This window comes from Carcharhinus amblyrhynchos, chromosome 1, assembly GCF_965287045.1.
Source record: "Carcharhinus amblyrhynchos chromosome 1, sCarAmb.v2.hapA, whole genome shotgun sequence".
In the NCBI taxonomy this organism is placed as follows: domain Eukaryota; kingdom Metazoa; phylum Chordata; class Chondrichthyes; order Carcharhiniformes; family Carcharhinidae; genus Carcharhinus; species Carcharhinus amblyrhynchos.
The window spans coordinates 4,525,989-4,548,401 of NC_137324.1; positions in this window are offsets into that span (position 1 = coordinate 4,525,989).

Below are 22,413 nucleotides of genomic sequence, written 5' to 3' on the forward strand. Positions count from 1 at the left end.
AATTAGTCAATCCTGCAACAACTCTGTTCATAAATCTTTGGAAATGTTTCTCATTCCAAAGGGAATTACTTTAAATTGATAGACCCCATGTGAGGTTACAAAAGCTGAAACTTCTTTTGCTCTCTCTGACAAAGGTACTTGCCAGTAACCGTGAAGTCAGTCCAACTTTATGATATAAGTAACTTGTCTATGTTTTTTCCACACAATCCTCCTGCCTTTTAATTGAGTATGAGTCAGATTTAATCACAGCATCGATATTCCGATAATGTACGCAGAATCATTGAGTACCATCAGGTTTGGGGCCAACACAATCGGCGAACTCCACTCGCTTTGACTAGGCTCCACGATGTCTTCTCGTACATCGCCTCCACTTCCTTCTGAACCTGCACTGCTTTGAGAGAATTAAGCCAATCGGGATGTTGTTTTATCAAAACTGCATTCCCTACGTCAGCCTCCTGTACTAGTCCTCCCCACTCTACTTCTACATAGGTCCTCACAGCACTGTAATAAGCTTTTCAATTCAGTGGCTCACTACCTATTCCAGTTTGTAAGGACTTCTTCATTATTTTAGTTTTCGGTCCATCAAAATCCACATCATTGGGATTTGATTTCTCACTCTGAGTGGCAGTAACTCATATTTCTTTCTCCAATTTCTTTTCCCTGTCAAAGTTATCTTTCAGTATGTTCACATGACATGCTCGATCATGTTTTTTCCAATTGGCAACTTTACCAAATAATTTATCTGCCTTAATTCCTTCTCAATCTGATAGGGACCATTAAATCTCACTTTAAAGGAATCTCCTACCACTGGTAATGGCACCAATACTTCAGCCCCACGGGAAAATGTACAAATTTTAGATTTCATATCTTCTTCTTGTTTCATTAAGTGTTGTGCCACCTTCAAATATTGTCCAGCTAATTCTTTCTCTCATCTCAGACACATAATCCAACTGTGAGATCTCTGACTTCAGGCCGACCAACTTTTCTTTAATTAAGTTTAAAGGATCTCTTACTTTGTATCTGAATATCAACTCAAATGGAGTAAACTAGCACACAATCCTGCTGTAAGATCGCAGACTTTTGACCCATCAACTTTTCCTTAATTAATTTTAAAGGTCTTCTTACTTCCATTGGTGCATTCTGGGAGAAGTCTGCTCAGCAACGTCTGCTAAGAAGTGGGAAGTGGAACTGTCAAGGCGCTGTGAGGCTGGACTCTCTCTATGACTCTGTGCTTCAGGGTTTAGAAAAAAGGCAGCATAGACAGGTTGGACTGAAGGGCTTGTTTCCATGCTGTAAACCTCTATGACTCTAAATAGGAAGATAGTCTGGCTCAACTCATAGCTAAACAGGTGGTGTAGAAGGGAACGTTTCCGATATCTGGACCACTGGGGTCTCTTCTGGGGCAGGTGGGGCCTGTACCAGAATGACGGATTACATTTAAACCAGAAGGTCATAAATACTTTGGCTGGGAGATTTGCTAATGTCACAAGGTCGGATTTAAATTATTTGGCAGGGGGGTGCAAACATAAGCAAAAGTGAATTAACTGAAGGGGAACCAGAGTGTAGGGCTCAGAGGAACGGCAGACGGACTTTCGTAATCAAAGAGGGTTTGGTGGACTGAAGTGCATTTGTTTCAGTGTGAGAAGTGTAACAGGTAAGGCAGATGAACTTAAAACTTGGATTTGTACTTGGAACTATGACATTGCTATTACGGAGACTTGGTTAAGGGAAGGACAGGATTGGCAGCTTAACATTCCAGGATACAGGTATTTCAGGCGGGATAGAGGGGGATGTAAAAGGGGTGGGGGAGTTGCTCTACTGGTTAAGGAGAATATCACAGCTGTGCTGCAGGAGGACACCTCGGAGGGCTCATACAGTGAGGCAATATGGATAGAGCTCAGGAATAGGAAGGGTGCAGTTGCAATGTTGGGAGTTTACTATAGACCACCCAACAGCCAGTGGGAGATAGAGGAGCAGATATGTAGGCAGATTTTGACAAGGTATAAAAGTAATAGAGTTGTTGTGGTGGGAGATTTTAACTTCCCCTACATTGACCGGGACTCACTTAGTGCTTGGGGCGTGGATGGGACAGAGTTTGTAAGGAACATCCAGGAGGCTTCTTGAAACAGTATGTAGATTCCCAACTAGGGAAGGGGCTATACTGGGCCTGGTATTGAGGAATGAGCCCAGTCAGGTGATCGATGTTTCAGTCGGGGAGCAGTTCGGGAACAGTGACCGCAATTTGGTAAGCTTTAAGGTACTGATGGATAAAGATAAGTGTAGTCTTCAAGTTAAGGTGCTAAATTGGGGGAAGGCTAATTACAACAATATTAGATAGGAACTGAAGAATGTAAAAAGGAGGCAGATGTTGAGGGCAAATCAACATCTGGCAAGTGGGAGGCTTTCAAGTGTAAGTTGACAGGGATTCAGGACCGGCACATTCCTGTAAAGATGAAGGATAAGTTTTGGGACCCTGGGTAACAAGAGCCATGCCAAAGAGGAAAAGGAAGCATTTGTCAAGGCTCGGAGGCTGGGAACATGTGAAGCAAGTGTGAAATATTAGGAAAGTAGAAAGAAACTGGGTCATGAAAAATCATTGGCCAGCAGGAATAAGGAAAATCCCAAGGCCTTTTATACATATATAAAGAGCAAGAGGGCAGCCAGGGAGAGGGTTGGCTCACTCAAGGACAGGGAGGGAATCTATGCGTGGAACCAGAGGAAATGGGTGAGGTGTTAAATGAGTACTTTGCACCAGTATTCACCAAACAGAAAGACTTGATGGGTGATGAGTCTGGGAAAGAGTGTGTCGATAGTTTGAATCATGATGAGATCAAAAAGGGGGAGGTTTTGGGGTTCTTGAGAAACATTAAGGTAGACAAGTCTCCAGGGCCTGATGAGATATATGCCAGAATACTGAGACAGACAAGGGAGGAAATTGCTGGGGACTTGAGAGAAATCTTTGTACCCTCACTGGCTACAGGGGAGCTCCCAGAGGTTTGGAGAATAGTCAATGTTGTTCCTTTGTTTAAGAAGGGTAGCACAAATAATCCATGTAATTATAGGCCAGTGAATCTTACATCAGTGGTGGGGAAATTATTGGAGAAGATTCTTCTAGGAGTTAATCACACTTGGAAATAAGTGGACATATTACCGAGAGGCAACATGGTTTTGTGAAGGGAAGATCGTTTCTCAATAACTTGAGTTTTTTCAGAAAGTGACAAAGATGTTTGATGAGGGTAGGGCAGTGGATGTTGTCTACATGGACTTCAGTAAGGCCTTTGACAAGGTCCCTCATGGCACTCTGGTGCAGAAGGTGAAGTCACATGGGATCAGAGGTAAGCTGGCAAGGTGGATACAGAACTGGCTCGATCATAGAAGATTTTGATTTGATTGATTCATTATTGTCACATGTATTAACATACAATGAAAAGTATTGTTTCTTGCGTGCTATACAGACAAACATACCGTTCATAGAGAAGGAAATGAGAGAGTGCAGAATGTGGGTTACAGTCAGAGCTAGGGTGTAGAGAAAGATCAACTTAATACAGGCTAAGTCCATTCAAACATTTCACAGCAGCAGTGAAGAACCTATTCTTGAGTTGGTTGGTACATGACCTCAGACTTTTGTATCTTTTGCCCAAAGGAAGAAGGTGGAAGACAGAATGTCTGGGGGGTGTGGGATCCTTAATTATGCTGGCTGCTTTGCCAGGCAGTGGGAAGTGTAGACAGAGTCAATGGATGGGAGGCTGGTTTGCGTGATGGATTGGGTTACATTCATGACCTTTTGTAGTTTCTCGTGGGTCTTGGGCAGAGCAGGAGCCATACCAAGCCAAAAAGACAGAAGGTAACAGTGGAAGGGTGTGTTTCTGAATGGAAGGCTATAACAAGTGGCATTCCTCAGGGATCCATGCTGGGACCTTTGCTGTTTGTAATATATATAAATGATCTGGAGAAAAATGTAACTGGTTTGATGAGTAAGTTTGCAGATGACACAAAGGTTGGCGGATTTGCAGATAGCAATGAGGACCATCAGAGGATACAGCAGGATATAGATTATAGAATCATAGAGTCAGAGAGGTTTACAGCATGGAAACAGGACCTTCGACCTAACTTGTCCATGCCACCCTTTTTTTTTAAACCCCAAAGCTAATTCCAATTGCCCATATTTGGTCCATATTCCTCTGTACCCATCTTACTCATGTAACTATCTAAATGTTTTTTAAAATACAAAATTGTACCCACTTTTACTATTACCTCTGGCAGCTTGTTCCAGACACTCACCACCCTCAGTGTGAAATAATTGCCCCTCTGGACACTTTTGTATCTCTCCCCTCTCACCTTTAACCTATGCCCTCTAGCTTCAGACTTCCCTACCTTTGAGAAAAGATATCGACTATCTAGCTGATCTGTGCCTCTCATTATTTTACAGACCTCTATAAGATCACCCCTTGGTCTCCTACACTCCAGATCCCAGTCTATCCAGCCTCTCCTTAACCCAATTCATCAAGTCCTGGTAGAATCCTAATAAATCTTTTCTGCACTCTTTTTAGTTTAATAATATCCTTTCTATAATAGGGTGACCAAAATTGCACACAGTATTCCAAGTGTGGATTCCAAAATTGGTTGGAGACTTGGGCGGAGAGACGGCAGATGGAGTTTAGTCCAGCCAAATGTGAGGTGATGCATTTTGGAAAGTCTAATACAGATAGGAAATATACAGTAAATGGAAGAACCCTTAAAAGTATTGATAGGCCGAGGGATCTGAGTGTACAGGTACACAGGTCACTGAAAGTGGCAATGCAGGTGGAGAAAGTAGTCAAGAAGGCATACGGCATGCTTGCCTTCATGGCCAGGGCATTGAGTTTAAAAATTGGCAAGTCATGTTGCAACTTTCTAGAACCTTAGTTCGGCCACACTTGGAATACAGTGTTCAATTCTGGTCGCCACACTACCACAAGGATGTGGAGGCTCTGGAGAGGGTACAGAAAAGATTTACAGAATGTTCCCTGGTATGGAGAGCATTAGCTGTGAGATGTTGGAGAAGCTTGATTTGTTCTCACTGGAACGATAGAGGTTGAGGGGCGATTTGATAAAAGTCTACAAGATTATGAGAGGCATGGACAGAGTGGATAGTCAGAAGCTTTTTCCCAGGGTGGAAAAGTCAATTACTAGGAGGTATAGGTTTAAGTTGCGAGGGGCAAGTTTTGAAGGTGATGTATGAGACAAGTTTTTTGCACTGAGGGTGGTGGGTGCTTGAAACTTGCTGCCGAGGGAGGCAGTGGAAGCAGATATGATAGTAACTTTTAAGGGGCATCTTGACAAATACATAGTATGGGAATAGAGGGATATGATCCCCGGAAGAGTAGATGATTCTAGTTCAGTCGGGCAGCATGGTTGGTGCAGGCTTGGAGGGCCAAAGGGCCTGTTCCTGCCTTGTAATTTTCTTTGTTCTTTGTTCTATGTAACTTATGGCTGTCGGATCTTGTCACCACGCAGTACAGAAAAATTCCAGGACATTTTAATTTTAACTCTTTAGTTCCCTGATTTTCTTTGGCTTTTCCACTATAATGGGCATCACTCCTACCTGTGATCCAACTATATTGTGTCAAAGGATATACTGTATTCCTGGAATAGCCAAGTTTTTCATTACTCCCGCTATCAATTCTTCAGACTTGATTGGTCTTTCTAGCCTTATCTTGCACAGGGGAACATTACTCCTCTCGCCAGTTTACCACTTTCTTGGGCGATATTTCAGAATTCATGGAAAAATTTTCATCTCTCACTATTAGAGATGGCACAGTAAGAAGTCTCACTACACCAAGATAAAGTCCAACAGGTTTATTTGGAATTATGAAATTCCAGACTGCTGCTCCTTTATCAGGTCATCTGATGAAGGGACTGTAACCTGGTGTTGTGAGACTTCTTACTGCATCTACCCCAGTCCAGTGCCAGCATCTCCACATTATGAGAGATGGATTAACTCCCGTGTCCCTCAATATTTTAACTTCTTTAGGACTCCTCCTGCTCTACCTGAGTAACCTTACCCACACAGATGAAGCCTTTGAAAAGATCAGGTGCTATCTTATTAACCAGCCCCTGCCTAGTCTTTGCACTCTGCTTTAGCCCCTCGACTTCTCTCGAGGTTTCCTTCACTGTTTTAACTAATCCCACCGGTTGAGCCAATTTTTCCACATTCTTTTTCCCAGTGCCTTTCTTAAACCAACAGCACTGTGCCTTTGTGTGAGCCACCTTATCACAGTGAAAACACCTGTGGTCTTTCATCTCTTTCATCTCTTTTCCAACCTCTTGTTTGTTTTTTCTCACATGTGGTAAACTGTCCCCAGTGTGATATATATTTTGATTTTCATTGAAGGACCTCCATCTTCCTCAATTTCTATCCCTCACAGAATGAAATTGCTGTCAGAAGCCACATTTCAGTTTATGCATTAATGTGTATTCATCTGCCATCTCTGCAGCTCCTTCTCACTGTTTCAACTTTCTGTTCCTCAACATGAGTTGGTATCACTTCTGGAAGTGAGTTTTTCAACTGCTCCAGCAGAATAATATTTCTAATAGCCTCATATGACTTTTCCATCATTAATGCTGTCCCCCAAAATATCAAAGTTGTTCTGCTGAATTCTTTCAAACTCGATAGGGCGGCACAGTAGCACGGTGGTTAGCACTGCTGCTTCACAGCTCCAGGGACCTGGGTTTGATTCTCGGCTTGGGTCACTGTCTGTGTGGAGTTTGCACGTTCTTCTCGTGTCTGCGTGGGTTTCCACCCACAGTCCAAAGATGCGCAGGTTAGGTTGATTGGCCATGCTAAAATTGCCTTTAGTGTCCTGAGATGCGTAGGTTAGCGGGATTAGCGGGTAAATGTGTCGGGACATGGGGATGGGACCTAAGTGGGATTGTCGTCAGCACAGACTCGATGGGCCAAATGGCCTCTTTCTGTGCTGTAGGGGTTCTATGATATATGTCTGAACTGGTTCCTTTCTTACATTTCTGAACTGTTGTCTATATGCTTCTGGCACCAATTTATTAGTACGCAAAATAGCGTTCTTTACTTCTTCATACTTTCCTGACACCTCCTCTGACGATCTTATAGAAACATATAAGATGATGAAGGGGATGGATAGGATAGAGGTAGAGAGATTCTTCCCACTCAGAAAGGACAGCAGGACTAGACGGCACAGCCTCAAGATAAGGGGGGGGGGGCGCAGTTTAGAACGGAGTTGAGGAGGAACTTCTTCACTCAAAGGGTGGTGAATCTCTGGAATTCTCTGCCCATTGAAGTGGTGGAGGCTGCCTCGCTAAATATATTTAAGTCACGGGTAGATAGGTTTTTGGTAGGCAAAGGAATTAAGGGTTATGGGGAGAGAGCAGGAAAGTGGAACTGATCCACTTCAGATCAGCCATGATCTTATTGAATGGCGGGGTAGGCTCGAAGGGCTAGATGGCCGCCTCCTGCTCCTACTTCTCATGTTCTTATGTTCATCTTTGTAGCCAATTTCTCAAAGGAAATGAAAAAGGCTTCTGTGTCTCTTTTTGTCAAATTTTGGTAATTATTTAGACATATTTGTATGTATCCTTACCAGGGGTTTGTCTATGTTGAGTTTACTCATTATCAATTCTACCTGGTACTCTTCCTTCCGTTATTTGAAGTCTTCTTCTTTCAAATTCCGGACTGTGTCCTACAACCAGAGAACTTCTCAATCCATTGAGTGGACCATACACTGTCCTCAGGGAAGCTAGGGAAGGTGGGGTCTTCTTCCTAATCAACACCTTGTGGTGCCTAGACATAGCAACACGGGTGAATTTCTGCTCCCCAGACCTAGAATACCTGACGCCAAAATGCCGCCCCTACTACACCCCTATCACTCTATCACCCACCCACATTTTGGCAAATGAGACCACAAGGCTGTGCTCCTGCTCCTGGCTTACAAGCAAAAACTAAAGCAGGAGAGTCCATCAAAGAAAGTTGTGCAATGTTGGTCTGAGGAATCGATTGATCTCCTCCGGGGCTGCTTGGAGTCATTGGACTGGTCAGTATTTAAAAACTCTCTGAGAACTCGCTGGGGTCTTTTAAAAGACTTCTGGATGAGTATATGGGATCTAATGGCATTGGAAGTTACAGATAGCTCTATGGCTTGATAGGTATAGATGTGATCGTCGCAACTTGTGGGCTGAAGGGCCTGTTTGTGCTGTAGTGTTCTATGTTCTATGTTTTTAGGTGTCCAGCTCACCAACAACCTGTCCTGGTCCCCCCATGCTGATGCTATAGTTAAGAAAACGCACTAAAGTGTCTAATTTCTCAGAAGACTTAGGAAATTTGGCATGTCAGCTATGACTCACACCAACTTTTACAGATACACCATAGAAAGCATTCTTTCTGGCTGTGAATGGTTCTTCAATAATGTTTAGTAATTAATTAACAGAAATACCTGACACACACTCTAAAATGAACACGCAGCAACTGATTTATTTAACTAATGGAACCTTAACTAAATAAGTAACATACCAAGTAAAATAAGATTCTCATGGAATGCTGTTCAAATAAATACAGTATCCATTCATTAACCAAAGAAAAAGTAATTATAGAATTTAGTCACTCTCAAAAAATATACTACAAGGTATTGTGTCTTTCGGAACCTTCTGGATTTTCTTGGTTGATTTCTCTATCTGTAAGTTCTTTTTGATTTGGTACTTTTCACTGGTTAGATGTACATTCTCTTAAGACATATATGAAGCTGGCAGGACGGAGAGTAGCTTTCTCCCTCTCAAGACTTAAGAGGTGGCAGTTGTTAGCTTCTGTTATCACCCCTGCACTCTCTTTTATACCTGTGATGACCTATCAATTTTCCTACAATAGGATTGCTGATTTATTCAACACCATCAAATTCCAATATTATGGCTCCTGGGAGCTGACAGCCTGCTTTAAATCGATTGGGCAAAGTTCAAAACATTTAAATACCTCAAGTCTGTTACCAAAGCAACCCTGTTCCCTGGCCCTGGATACAAATGTTTCAGTCTGGGACTCTGGATGTACTTTGCATTTTAAACCTCCAAGCACTGAAAAAAAAACAGCTTTTAGAGGGACCCGCACAATGTTTATTCCACTCTAGTATTTTTAGTTTTTTATATCTTTACCAACATCACATTCAAACTTCACAAACTCAACTTCACAACACATTGTACTTTCCTGTTTCTCTGATATACCCAAATGCTTGGTTAACTCTCTTACAAATTCAGCTTTCTTATGGTTAAACCCAATTTTAGCCTGCTTGTTAATACTACAAGGCTCATCTTTTTCAGCCTTTCTAAACTTTCTTGGCAAATTTGGGAAGCATCTTCGACCCCCAGAATGTTAGCAATGCTGAGAGCTATTTCCCCACTTTTGATTTAACCGACAACATGCCATTGAAATTAAACAGACTTTCCACTTCTCGTTTAAAGTTTATTTAAAGATCTGGACTATTCAAATCTCTGACCCACGCCCCCAATCTGTTACAATACCCGAGGCTGATTCCACTCCCCTCACCATGAGAACTACCACTGAAACACCCAAAGAGGAGTACTTCACTTTCAAATCTGTAAAAAGTGTGTGTGAAGTGGCGTGGCCTGTTCTTCAGCAACTTCAAGTGGTTAAATACAAAATAAATCCCTGACACTCTCTAAAATCAACACGTAACAATGTATTTATCTAATTAACCATGAACAAATTAACTAAACTATTAACAAACCAAATAAATCCCTTCTAACTATGCAATTATTACATAGTCCCTTTAAAAAAGGCATTTATTTTCTATGCATAGAAAATATTTTAAAAATGAAGGTGCATGAGCATGTAATAAATCCACGAAGGCAAAAGTCCAGTCACCAAAGTTCCTTGATTTATCAGATCCCATTCACAGTGTGCTATCTGCATCAGGAGCGTAGAGGGACTGACACTCTTGTTTAAATACAGCACATGGGGCTCTCACATTGGACGATCGATTAGCTCTCAATCAGGAACATATTTTGTTGTTCAACCAAATAAATGAAATCAAATTATCCTAATTACCCTTTGACAACTCAAAGGGGCAGCTCCTGGAAAGGAAGGGAACAACTCGAAACAAAAGACAAAGCAGAAAGGAAACTTCAAGCATCAAATTAAGACGTGATTAAGGGGTGGTAATTATAGGATGGATGTCAGAAGTAGGTTCTTTACTCAGAGGGTAGTAAGGACGTGGAATGCCCTGCCTGCAACAGTTGTGGACTCGCCAACTTTAAGGGCATTCAAATGGTCAGTGGATAGGCATATGGATAACATTGGAATAGTTTAGAGGGTCATTAGATTGGTTCCACTGGTCAGCGCAACATCGAGGGCCAAAGGGCCTGTACTGCACTGTAATGATTCACGCCCATCCCTGCGGTGCCCAGCAGGCACGGAAGGCATCAATGGTGCTGTCAGACACCCACATGCTCCCTCTCCAGAAACACCCGGCTGCAAATGAAGCCATGATCGAGAGGCAGACAGTCAGGCTGGATGATCCCCTCAATTGCCCACTGCCTGGACCTGTTCATGGAATGCCTCGCCAGGCTCAGGAGCACCTGACCAGGGAGGCACCTGACCCGGGAGGCACCTGACCCGGGAGCACCTGACCCGGGAGGCACCTGACCCAGGAACCAGAGGTCTGAGGTGGCAAATGGAGTTTAATGCGGAAAAGTGTGAGGTGATTTGCTCTGGTAAGAGTAACAGGAGTACAGAATATAGGGCTAATGGAAGGACTCTTAGTAGTGTCGACGAGCAGAGAGATCTCGGTGTACATGTGCATAGATCCCTGAAAGTTGGCACCCAGGTTGATAAGGTTGTTAAGGAGGCGTACGGTGTGTTAGCTTTTATTGGTAGAGGGATTGAATTTTGGAGCCGTGAGGTCATGTTGCAACTGTACAAAACTCTGGTGCAGCCGCACTTGGAGTATTGCGTACAGTTCTGGTCACCGCATTATAAGAAAGATGTGGAGGCACTGGAAAGGGTGCAGAGGAGGTTTACCAGGATGTCGCCTGGTATGGTGGGAAGATCTTATGAAGAAAGGCTGAGGAACCTGAAGTTATTTTCGTTAGAGAGAAGAAGGCTAAGAGGTGACCTAATTGAGGCATACAAGATGATCAGAGGATTAGATAGGGTGGATAGTGAGAGCCTTTTTCCTCAGATGGTGATGGCTAACATGAGAGGACATACCTCTAAATTAAGGGGTGGTAATTATAGGATGGATGTCAGAAGTAGGTTCTTTACTTAGAGGGTAGTAAGGGCGTGGAATGCCCTGCCTGCAGCAGTCCAATCAAACTGCCTGCAACTTTAAGGGCGTTCAAATGGTCAGTGGATAGGCATATGGATAACATTGGAATAGTTTCGGTTAGAGGGTCATTAGATTGGTTCCACTGGTCAGCGCAACATTGAGGGCCAAAGGGCCTGTACTGCGCTGTAATGTTCTATGTTCTATGACCTGGGAGGTACCTGACTCAGGAACACCTACCCGGGAGGTACCTGACCCGGGAGGTACCTGACCCGGGAGGTACCTGACCCGGGAGGTTCTGAATCAGGGGTCTCTTTTAAGGTACCATCATAATAAACTAACTCAAATTAACCAAGAGACAAATTAAAAGGGGCAGCTCCCCAAAAGGAGGGGAACAAAAAAACCCGTCTGAACAAAAGACAACGTCAAAGGGAAACTTAAAACATTAAACATAATGTGATTTTTGGGGTTTATAATACATCCCAGCCCCTGTGGTGACCAGTGGGCACGGAAGGCAGCAACCGCGGTTCTCAATCAGGGAACTCATACTCAAGCAGGCCAGCCTGAATTGCCTGAATTAAAGTCATCGCAATGCAGGACATGGGCTGAAACATTTGTATCAAAGATCAAACAGCAGAGTTGCCTTAGTAACAGGCTTCAGGCATTTGGATGTTTTCGATTTAGCCAATCAACTTAAACTAGGTACTTGGACACCAGCAATCTATTGGATTTGAAATTGATGTTTTACTAACCTGAGAACCAATCATATTTTAGGGGATGTGGATATGTCATAACATATATAAAAAACAGAAGTGGGACAAAAAGAAATCATAGAAATCATAAAAACTCTACAGCACAGAAATAGACCATTCGGTCTAATGAATCTGCTCCAACCACAATCCCACCCAGGCCCTACCCCCATATCCCTCCATATTTTACCCACTAATCCCTCTAATCTCAGGACGCTAAGGGCAATTTTAGTATGTCCAATCAAACTAGCCCGCACATTTTTGGACCTTGGGAGAAAACCGGCGCACCCGGAGGAAACCCACGCAGACATAGGGAGAGACACATTTGTCCTCTGCCACCACTCTTAGGTTTTAGCTGAAAGCCTCATTCAGATAGCAAAGAAGACAGAAGGCAGAATATTACAGAAATTGACAGACCTGGTTGTAATTTACAGCGTGACTAAAACTCTGTTTATTTTTGTTAATAAGTGGGAATTGCATTTAGCCACACAGCATTCCATTAGAACTGTGTTTTATTTGGTTTGTTAGTAGTTTAGTTAACCTGTTTACTATTAGTTAGATAAATACATTGCTATTTGTTGATTTTAGCGAATGTCAGGAAGTTATTTTGATTTAATTATTAAAAGTTGCTGAAGTGCAGATATTACCACATCTCACACACTTTTAACAGATTATGAGGCAAGGTACTCCTCTTTGAATAGTTAGGTGTTGCTTTCTCAGAAGGGAGATCAATCTCCCCTGCGTGACAGACCTGGGGGTTCGTGTCCTGGATTTGAACAGTCCTAGATCTTTAAATAAACCCTAAGTGAGAAGTGGAAGATCTGTTAACTGACAACAAGCTGTGAAATGTAAAGTAGGGAAATGGCTCTTAACATTGCGAAAGAGATTCTGTGGTTTTAAGATGCTTCCCAAATTTGCCAGGAAACTTTAGAAAGACAGAAAAAGACGATACCGGTAGAATTGGCAAACAGGCTAAAATTGGGCGTAAGCAGGGATAATAGGAAGGCTGAAACTGTAACGGAGTTAGTCAAGCATTTTCAGTGGATCAGAGAAATAGTCAAGAGCAGTGGAGTTAGAAAAAATAAATTGCAAAAGAGACAATTGGAGTTAGAAAGTGAACATAAAAGGCTGGAGTTAGAAAAAGAGAGGAAAGAAAGAGGAAAAGAGAGAGGAAAAAGAAATGGAAAAAGAGAGGGGGAAAAGGGAGAGAGGAAGGCCATGGCAGAAGAAAGAGAAAGGGAATGATTGTTTGAGTTGGAAAAGATGAAGTTGGAATTGGAAGCAAAAATATTCCAAATGAAAGAACTGCAAGTACAAGATGGGAGTGATGGTAAGCAAGCTCAGCATTGTCAACTGCCTGGTAGGGATATATACAAATACGTCCAAATATTACCAACACTTGATGAAACAGATGCAGAAGCCTTTTTCATTTCCTTTGAGAAACTGGCTACACAGATGAAGTAGCCAGTGGAGGTGTGGGTAATGTTAATTCAGGCCACGTTGTTCAGCAGCACTACTGAGATGTTTACAACACTGTCAGAAGTGGTGTCAGGAAAATACTAGCAAGTAAAAAGAGCTATTTTGAGTGCCTATGAATTGGTGCCAGAAGCATATTGTTGCAAAGTTGGTATTAATAAAATTGTCTGTTAAAAAGGTGTTTTTTTTTCTGTATTTAGAGGGTTTAACAAAAGAGAGATGCAAGTGCATTTGCAGTGCGCAGACTGAAGCATTAGCTGAAATTTTACCAGCACGCCTGCCCCAAAATCGGGGCGGGGAAGGCTTGCAGAATGGTATTCTCCGTTGGCCTCGGGAGGGCTCTTACGAGCCTCGGGCAGACAATGCAGTAAAATTCCGGCAATTTGTATCAAGAGACCAGGCAGTATTGTTGCCAAGACAACAGGCTGTTTTTGAATGCTAACCAATTAATTTAAACTTGGCATTTGAATAGCAAGAGCCTATCACATTTAAATTTGATGTTTTGGAAACCTGAGAAAAAATCCTATTTTGGGGATTTTGGGTTGTCATCAGGGTATAAGAGACTGCTGTCTGACACAGCTAATAGCTTTTAGCTCAAAGCATCATCTGAATAGAAAAGAAATGAAAATAAAACAGACTTCAGACAGAAGAAAGAAGACAGCAGATTCCAGAAGATAAAACCTGGTTCCATTCTGAGAGTGATTTCTTTAAAAATTTTGCTGTTAGCTAAATAAGTGTTACTTGTTAATTTTACAGAGAGAATCTCAGGGTGTCTCAGGAATTAATCACTAAAAGTTGCTGAAGAGCAAATGGTACTGTTTATCTTTAAGTAAAGATCAAAGTACCTCACAAGAGGTTATTGCAGAAGGTCGAGGGACATGGAGTTGGGGGTAGGGTGTTAGCGTGGATAGAGGATTGGTTGTCAAATAGGAGGCAGAGAGTGGGGGTCAACGGGTGCTATTCGGATTGGCGGTTGGTGACTAGTGGAGTGCCCCAGGGGTCGGTGCTGGGGCCTCAGCTTTTTACCATTTATATAGATGATCTGGAGGAGGGAACCGAGTGTAGGGTGTCGAAATTTGCTGATGACACCAAGATTGGGGGAACGGCAAATTGCTTGGAGGGTGTGGAGAGTCTGCAGAAGGATCTAGATAGGCTGGGCGAATGGGCCAGGAAATGGCAAATGGAATTTAATGTTGGCAAGTGTGAGGTGGTCCACTTTGGTAGGAAGAATGGTAGGAAGGACTATTACTTACGGGGCGAAAAACTGCAGCAGGCGACGGTGCAGAGGGACCTCGGGGTCCTTGTGCATGAGTCGCAAAAACCCAGCTTGCAGGTGCAGCAGGTGGTCAGGAAGGCGAATGGGATGCTGGCCTTCATAGCGAGGGGGATTGAATATAAAAGTAGGGAGGTCTTGCTGCAGCTGTATAGGGCATTGGTGAGGCCGCAGCTGGAGTACTGTGTGCAGTTTTGGGCGCCGCACCTGCGCAAAGATATTTTGGCCTTGGAGGGAGTGCAGAGGAGGTTTACTAAGCTGATACCGGAGTTGAGGGGGTTGAGCTATGAGGAGAGGCTGAATAAACTGGGCTTGTACTCGTTAGAGTTTAGAAGAATGAGGGGAGATCTCATTGAGACGTATAAGATGATGAATGGGATGGATAGGATAGAGGTGGAGAGACTCTTCCCGCTCAAAAAAGACAGTAGGACTAGGGGGCACAGCCTCAAGGTAAAAGGGGGGCATTTTAGAACGGAGTTGAGGAGGAACTTCTTCACTCAAAGGGTGGTGAATCTCTGGAATTCTCTGCCCGTTGAAGTGGTGGAGGCTGCCTCGCTAAATATTTTTAAGACGCGGGTTGATGTGTTTTTGATAAGAGAGGGGATTAAGGGTTTTGGGGAGAGGGCGGGAAAGTGGAACTGAGCAGCGACAGATCAGCCATGATCTTATTGAATGGCAGGGCAGGCTCGAAGGGCTAGATGGCCTACTCCTGCTCCTATTTCTTATGTTCTTATGTTTATTATCGAGGAAGAACTGAAAACAAGCCAATTAAAGCAGAAGTGGGGAAATGTCTCTTAACATTACAAAAGATGTTCCGGGGGTCGAAGATACTTCCCAAATTTGCCAAGAAAATTTAGAAAGATAAAAAAAATGACATTGGTAGAACTGTATCAAAGAAAGAGTCAAGTGCAGCACAGTTCGAAAAAATTTAATTACAAATGAAATGATTGGAGTTAGAAAGTGAACATAAAAGGCTGGAGTAGAAAGGAAGACTACTCCCCAGCTAGTTGGAAGGAAGCTATGCCCAGCTATGACTGTAATACTACATTCTGCACTTTCTCATTTCCTTTTCTATGAATGGTATGTTTTGTCTGTATAGCGCACAAGAAACAATACTTTTCACTGTATGCTAATACCTGTGATAATAATAAATCAGATCAAATCAAATCAAAAAGAGAACAAAGAGAAAAGGAAAGAGAGAGAGAGAGAGAAAAAGAGAAAGAGAAAAGGAGAGGCTGTTTGAGTTGGAAAAGAGAAAGTTGGAAATGGAAGGAAAAAGACTTCAAATGACAGAAGTGCAAGTAATTATTAGTAATTATTTTTAGTAATTATTTATCAAAATTCGCTGGACTCTGGGGAAGTCATGATGTGGGTATGCCAGCGTTGGACTGGCGTAAACACAGTAAAAAGTCTGACAACACCAGGTTTTAGTCCAACCTATTTATTTGATAATATGCTCACAAGCTTTCGAGGGACACCCTCTTCGTCAGGTGAATGGAGAGTTCTGGCCTCAGACAGAGCATATAAAGCACAGACAGTTTAGAGATTACTGATTAGAATGCGAATCTTTACACCTAACCTGCTGTTCAAGACCTGAAGTGGCTGATAATGTGAGTGGAAGGAGCACTGATCACAGTTTAAAGAGATGTGTATTGTCTCCAGACAGTACAGTAAGTGAGGTTTTGCAAACCCAGGCAAGTCACGGGGGTTACAGATAGTGCGACATGAACCCAAGATCCCTGTTGAGACCGTCCTCATGTGTGCGGAACTTGGCTATCAGTCTCTCTCGTGACAGCGCAGAGTCGCTGAACAGAGACTGATAGCCAAGTTCCGCACACATGAGGACGGTCTCAACAGGGATCTTGGGTTCATGTCGCACTATCTGTAACCCCCGTGACTTGCCTGGGTTTGCAAAACCTCACTTACTGTACTGTCTGGAGACAATACACATCTCTTTAAACTGTGATCAGTGCTCCTTCCACTCACATTATCAGCCACTTCAGGTCTTGAACAGCAGGTTAGGTGTAAAGATTCGCATTCTAATCAGTAATCTCTAAACTGTCTGTGCTTTATATGCTCTGTCTGAGGCCAGAACTCTCCATTCACCTGACGAAGAGGGTGTCCCTCGAAAGCTTGTGAGTATATTATCAAATAAATAGGTTGGACTAAAACCTGGTGTTGTCAGACTTTTTACTCTGGGGAAGTGCCAGAGGATTGGAAAACAGCTAATGTTACGCCGCTGTTTAAAAAAGGTAGCAGAGAAAAGGCAGGGAATTATAGGCCGGTTAGTTTAACGTCCATAGTTGGAAAAATACTAGAATCCATCATCAAAGAAGAAATAGCAAGACACCTAGAAAAGAACAGTTTGATCAAGTAGATGCAGCACGGATTCGTGAAGGGGAAGTTGTGTTAAACAAATTTATTGGATTTCTATGAGGATGTGACTAGTGCGGTAGACAGAGGGGAACCAGTGGATGTGGTGTTTTTAGATTTCCAGAAGGCGTTCAATAAGGTGTCTCACAAAAGATTGCTGCAGAAGGTTACGGTACATGGAGTTGGGGGTAAAGTGTTAGCGTGGATTGAGGATTGGTTACCTAACAGGAAGCAGAGAGTTGGAATCAATGGGTGCTTTTCTGTTTAGTAGTTGCTGACTCGTAGTGCACTGCAGGGATCGGTGCTGGGGCCTGAACTGTTTACCATTTACATAGAACAATCGGGAGGAGGGGGCTGAGTGTAGGGTAACAAAATTTGCTGATGACACAAAGATGAGTGGAAAAGCAAATTGCGTGGAAGGTGCGGAAAGTCTGCAGAGAGATCTGGATCGGCTGAATGAGTGGGCGAGGACCTGGCAGATGGAGCATAATGTTAGCAAGTGTGAGGTTATCCACTTTGGTAGAAATAATAGTAGGAGGGATTATTATTTAAAGGGTGAAAAGCTGCAGCATGCTACGATGCAGAGGGACCTGGGAGTCCTAGTGCACGAATCGCAAAAACTTAGTCTGCAGGTGCAGCAGGTGATCAAGAAGGTGAATGGAATGTTGGCCTTTATAGTGAGGGGGGTAGAATATAAAAGCAGGGAGGTCTTGCTGCAACTATACAAGGCTCTGGTGAGGCCGCAACTGAAGTACTGTGTGCAGTTTTGGTCCCCTTATTTGCGAAAGGATATATTGGCCTTGATGGGAGTACAGAGAAGGTTCACCAGGCTGATACTGGAGATGAGGGGGTTAGCTTATGGGGAGAGATTGAATAGACTGGGTCTGTACTCATTAGAGTTTAGAAGGCTGAGGGGGGGATCTTCTAGGGACTAACAAGATAATGAAGGGGCTAGATAGGGTAGAGGTAGAGAGATTCTTCCCGCTTAGAAAGGATAGCAGAACTAGGGGGCACAGCCTCAAAATAAGGAGGGGGAGGCAGTTTAGAACGGAGTTGAGGAGGAACTTCTTCACTCAAAGGATGGTGAATCTCTGGAATTCTCTGCCCATTGAAGTGGTGGGGGCTACCTCATTGAAAATATTTAAGTCACGGGTCGATTGATTCCTGACAGATAGGGGAATTAAGGGTTATGGGGAGAAAGTGGGGAAGTAGAACTGATCCAATTCAGATCAGCCATTATCTTATTGAATGGTGGAGCAGGCTCAAAGGGCTAGATGGCCGACTCCTGTTCCTATTTCTTATGTTCTTATGTTCCTAGAGTTTTAAAAAAGGAATAGTTGCAGGTGCAGATGGAGTACACAGACTGAAACATTGTATCACGAGGCTAGACAGTGGTGCTAAGGCTGTTTTTGAAGCTTGCCCAAACGAGGTATTTGAATAACAACACCCTATCAGATTTGAATTTGATGGTTAGTAACCTGTATACTAATCCTACCGTGGGGATGTTGTTATAAGAACATAAGAACAATAGGATGAGGGTGGAGTTGGCTCCTGCAGACTGGGAATGCAGACTAATTGGTGGGACAGTTAAGGAACAGTGGAGGATTTTTAAGGAGATTTTTCTCAGTGCTCAACAAAAATATATTCCAGTGAAAAAGAGGGAGTGTAAGAAAAGGGATAGCCAGCCATGGATAACTGAGGAAATAAAGGAGAGTATCAAATTAAAAACCAATGCATACAGGGTGGCCAAAATTAGTGGGGAACGAGAAGACTGGGAAAACTGAAAAAAAAACAAAGAACAACTAAGAAAGCAATAAAGAAAGAAAAGATAGATTATGAAAGTAAACTAGCACAAAATATAAAAACTGATAATAAAAGTTTTTACAAATACATAAAACGGAAGAGTGGCTAAAGTAAATGTTGGTCCCTTAGAAGATGAGAAGGGGGATTTAATAATGGGAAACGAGGAAATGGCCGAGACCTTAAACAAGTTTTTTATGTCGGTCTTCACAGTGGAGGACACAAAAAGCATACCGATAATTGATGGTCATGGGACTGTAAGGGGTGAGGACCTTAAAACGATCATTATTACTAAAGTGCTGGGGAGGCTAATGAGACTAAAGGTAGACAAGTCCCCTGGTCCAGATGGAATGCATCTCATGGTACTGAAAGAAACAGCAGAAGTAATAGCAGATGCATTATTTGTAATTTATCAAAATTCGCTGGAATCTGGAGAGGAGCCAACTGATTGGAAAACAGCGAATGTAACAACACTGAGGTAAACAAAAAGCAGGTGACTACAGGCCAGTTAGCTTAACATGCGTAGTTGGGAAAATGCTGGAATCTATCATTAAGGAAGAAATAGCAGGACACCTGGAAAAGAATGGTTCAATCCAGCAGACTCAGTATGGATTCATGAAGGGAAAGTCATATTTGACTAATTTACTGGAATTTAATGAGGATATAATGAGTGCGGTTGACAGAGGGGAACCAGTGGATGTGGTGTATTTAGATTTCCAGAAGGCATTCGATAAAGTGCCTGACAAAAGGTTGCTGCATAACATAAAGGTATATGGAGTTGGGGGTAAAATGTTAGCATGGATTGAGGATTGGCTATCTAACAGAAAGGAGAGAATCAGAATAAATTGGTGCTGTTCTGGTTGGCAATCAGTGACTAGTGGCGTGCCACAGGGAACGGTGCTGGGGTCTCAATTATTTGCCATATACATAGACGATGTGGAGGAGCGGACTGAGTGCAGGGTAACAAAGTTTGCAGATGACACAAAGATGAGTGGGAAAGCAAGTTGCGTGGAGGACGCAGAAAGTCTGCAGAGAGATTTGGATAGGCTAAGTGAGCAGGCAAGGATCTGGCAGATGGAGTATAACATTGGCAAATGTGAGGTTATCCACTTTGGAAGGAATAATCGTAAAATGAACGATTACTTAAACAGTGAAAAATTACCACATGCTACTGTGAAGAGGGACCTGGGGGTCCTTGTGCATGAATTACAAAAACTCAGTCTGCAGGTGCAGCAGGTGATCAAGAAGGCAAAGGGAATGTTGGCCTTTATCGCGAGAGGGATGGAGTATAAAAGCAGGGAGGTCGCGCTGCAACTGTACAGGGTACTGGTGAGGCTGCACCTAGAGTACTATGTACAATTTTGGTCCCCTTATTTAAGAAAGGATATGTTAGCTTTGGAGGGGGTGCAGAGAAGGTTCACCAGGTTGATTCCAGAGATGAGGGGTTAGCTTATGAGGAGAGATTGAATAGACTGGGCCTGTACTCATTGGAATTTAGAAGGTTGAAGGGAGATCTTATAGAGACATGTAAGATAATGAAGGGGCTAGGCAGGGTAGAAGCAGTGAGGTTATTTCCACTTACAATGGAAACAAGAACTAGGGGACATAACCTCAAAATACGAGGGAGTCAATTTAGAACAGAGTTGAGGAGGAACTTCTTCCCCTAGAGGGGAGTGAATCTCTGGAATTCTCTGCCCAATGAAGCAGTGGAGGCTACCTTGTTAAATGTGTTTAAATCGCAGTTAGATAGATTTTTAACCAATAAGGGAATTAAGGGTTATGGGGAGCAGGCGGGTAAGTGGAACTGAACCACTATCAGATCAGCCATGATCTTATTGAATGGCAGGGCAGGCTCAAAGGGCTAGATGGCCTACTCCTGCTCCTATTTCTTATGTTCTTATGTACTCCTTGCATCGAAGCAGATGCACTCCTGACTTCCGGGTCCACTGAGTTTGACCTCCCTCAGTACGCACTTCCTCTTAGCTAGCCTGGCCTTTGTTCCAGGCCATCTTTGTGTCGTCCGTGGGCTTGCTGTTTGCGTTGGTTGCACCTTCTTCCAAATCATTTGTGTAGGTCGCGGGTGGCGGAGGTCCCGGTGCAGAACCCTGCGGAGCACCGCTGGTCGCAGACCTCCAGCTGGGGGGGGGGGCGGGGCGGTGGACCTTCCGCTGCTGCCCTGTGTCTTCTGTGGCCAGGCCAGCTCTCTACCCATCAAGCCACCTCTTCTTTTATCCCTTTTATCCCATGAGATTTAATCTAGCCACCTCTCCTTTTATCCCATGAGATTTAAATAAGAGATTTCTATAAGAGTTGGAACATGATGGTGATGTTTAAGACATTGGTGAGGCCGAATTTGGAGTGTTGTGTGCAGTTTTGGTCACCTAATTACGGGAAGGATATTGGTGGAGTTGAAAGAGTGCAGGGAGGGTTTACAAGGATGTTGCTGGGACTTGAGAAACTGAGGTACAGAGAAAGGTAGAATAGGTCAGGACTTTATTCCCTGGAGTGTAGAAGAATGAGGGGAGATTTGATACAAAGAACAAAGAACAAAAACAGCCCGGGAAACAGGCCCTTCGGCCCAACGAGCCCGTGCTGCCATCTCAACACCACCAGACCCCCTCTCCACCCACGACCCTTGTCTAATGTCTTATGGCCATCCACATTGAGGGAAACTGATTTAGGGACAATTTATTATTGCCAATCTGCCTAACAGCACATCTTTGGGGTGTGGGAGGAAACCGGAGCACCCGGAGAAAACTCACGCAAGCATGGGGAGAATGCGCAAACTCCCACAGGCACTGGCCCAAATCCATGTGTCTGCACAGCAATCAGTGATAGTCACTGAGCTGTCATCTTGCCCAGTATCTGGTCCAGTTTTGGCACACACTCAGCCAATCTCGAACAACCAAGAGCAGCCCAAGTACGACCCATCGCGTGTATGCCCCTCGTTGGACACAAGGTGGACCGAGGTGTATAAAATTTGGATGGGTATAGATAGAGTGAATTCAAGCAGGCTTTTTCCACTGAGGCTGGGGGAGAAAAATACTAGAGGACATGGGTTAAGAACATACGAACATAAGAAAGAGGAGCAGGAGTAGGCCATCCAGCCCTTCGAGCCCACCCCGCCATTCAGTAAGATCATGGCTGATCTGTCGTGGCTCAGTTCCACATTCCCACCCTCTCCCCATAACCCTTAATCCCCTCGCTTATCAAAAACCCATCAACCCGCGTCTTAAAAATATTTAGCGAGGTAGCCTCCACCACTTCAACGGGCAGAGAATTCCAGAGATTCACCACCCTTTCAGTGATAAGTTCCTCCTCAACTCCGTTCTAAACCGCCCCCCCTTTATCTTGAGGCTGTGCCCCCTAGTCCTACTGTCCTTTCTGAGCGGGAAGAACCTCTCCACCTCTATCCTATCCATCCCATTCATCATCTTATATGTCTCAATGAGATCTCCCCTCA